The 1,874-nt window shown below is 39.9% G+C and overlaps 1 protein-coding gene and 1 long non-coding RNA gene across 2 annotated transcripts in view; one reads left to right on the top strand and one right to left on the bottom strand.

The window, feature by feature from the left end:
- LOC107571351 (macrophage mannose receptor 1-like) overlaps positions 1-1,874 on the top strand; it is a 51,889-nt gene that overhangs the window by 20,172 nt on the left and 29,843 nt on the right. The window lies entirely within an intron of this gene.
- The window catches only part of LOC107571352 (uncharacterized), a 1,933-nt gene continuing 72 nt past the window's right edge, over positions 14-1,874 (bottom strand). Inside the window, exons 2-3 of the long non-coding RNA XR_001607171.1 lie at positions 1,403-1,408; positions 14-204 (exon numbers count right to left, since the gene is read on the bottom strand). This is a non-coding gene — a long non-coding RNA (uncharacterized lncRNA). The remainder of the gene's footprint in view (positions 205-1,402; positions 1,409-1,874) is intronic.

The following is a 1,874-nucleotide window of genomic DNA, read 5'->3' as shown; positions in this document are numbered from 1 at the left end:
TGTACTCCTTTCTTGTTGAGGTGTATGTAGTCATACATATGATGGGGCCGAATGTCTTTATGGTAAGCCAGGTGAACATTTGAAATGAGTGCACAGGCTCTGGAGAGTTGTGCATTGTTTCCATGGATCACGTGAAGAGGCACATCACTCCGTGGCAGTAACATGGACAGAGTTATTTTAGCTTCTGGGAAGCGTTATAAGGCTCTGAGGGCCACCTTTCTGAGCACAGGAGCCACGTTGCCCTTCGCTGCCCGTAAGTCATTAGTCCCTGTCTGGATTATGATGTGCTTGTAAGTTTCATTCAGATTTGGACACCACATTTTCTGTGCTTTCATTTTTGGAAACAAGAGTTTCTCATTAATATATTTTCCATTGGAGTCGATGAGAATAAGAGCTTCTGTTTGGGTGGGGTTGGGTGGCACAGTGCTGTGGGCTTTGGTCTGTGGATCTGATGAAGAGTGAGGCTCATCCTATGCAGGTGATTGCTGATTGTCAGTGGGGGTCTCTAGACAGGTCAGGTGTTTAGCGTGAGATCCTTTGGACGATGAAACATGAAGAAGTTATTCCTTTATATTATTTATAAGTTCATCCTTGTGTTGAAGATTTCAACACAGACAGTTCTTCCTGCATTTCTGTTTTAATTTCTGTTATCTGTCTTCTGAAAGTTGATTTGAATTCCTTCAGCTCTTCTCTAGCTTGGTGAAGTTCCTTTGACATCTGTTCTTTGTTTGTCTGCAGGTATTCAGTCTCTTGTTTTAAATTCATCATGTCCTTTTTAAGCTGCTCCAAGTTGCTGTTGTCTTTTAGCTGGGACATTATTAATTATTTTAGCTTCACCATATCTATTTCCAGGAGTGAAAATGTATCTATAATTTTTGACATGGGAGATTGAATTTAAGGCTGTTGCAGATGTTGTCTTCTTTTGGATGTCTTTTACAGCAGAAGAGTTTGTATTTATATCTTTATGATCCTGCATGAAACTTGTATTAAGATGTGCCTGCTGTTTAATTTGTATAAAGGCAACTGCAAATGCTTGGAGGGCAGGCTCCGAGCCTTGGATCATGACAGTGCCGTTGTGGTAGAAGTTCAGAGATAAAATTCTTGATTCCTCATTTCCTTCAGCATCTTCAAATACCAGGATCTGTCTGCCTTTACAGATGCCTCTTTTTGTGGTGAAGGTGAAGTGTTGGCAGAAAGCATTATGCCATAAGGAGCTGTTTTCAGTGTAGAAGAGCAGGTTGGACATTGAACTATGCGTCATAGTCAGCAAACAGTGCTTCAGGATTGTCCTTGATCTGTTTCTGCCTGTGGAGCTGTTTAGAATGCTCAGAGCTTTTCTGAGGGTACACAAAGGGTGGGGCCTGCATGCTGCAGCGGCCATCACTGGTTTTCGAATGTAAACAAACAACTGAAAAAAATGGTCTCTTTGTTTGTTTTTGAGAGTTCTTCTGAATATTGATCAAAATGTCCACAATATTAAAATATTGATCAAAACCAGTGCATAGACTGTAAAAACAAGATCAAAACGACCATCTTCATTGACACTGCTGTATGAAAAAACATCCAAAATATTCTTCCTGAAGTAAATATTGCTGATTGTTTCAAAAGTGCTTTCCTTACTTTCTGGGACTCTTCCTTATTCGTTGATGATTGATGTTTGATATCCTCCTTTGTTTCTCTGAGGTTTTAGTCCATGGATAAATTCATACAGGCCTTGGTCTGAAGAGAGGTCTTCTCTCTGTGACAGTTGTGTGGTCCTTTGGGTCTTCTGCTGTCTTTCTTGGTTGATTTAAACTCTTCTTGTGGCTAATATAAGTTGTACGAAGTCTTATTGTTTTAAATTTGCCAGAACTGAATGTCTGTCTTATTTTAAA

This window comes from Sinocyclocheilus grahami, unplaced genomic scaffold, assembly GCF_001515645.1.
Source record: "Sinocyclocheilus grahami isolate Dianchi unplaced genomic scaffold, SAMN03320097.WGS_v1.1 scaffold1582.1, whole genome shotgun sequence".
NCBI classification, from domain to species: Eukaryota; Metazoa; Chordata; class Actinopteri; order Cypriniformes; family Cyprinidae; genus Sinocyclocheilus; species Sinocyclocheilus grahami.
This window is presented reverse-complemented; position numbering and strand designations above follow the sequence as displayed.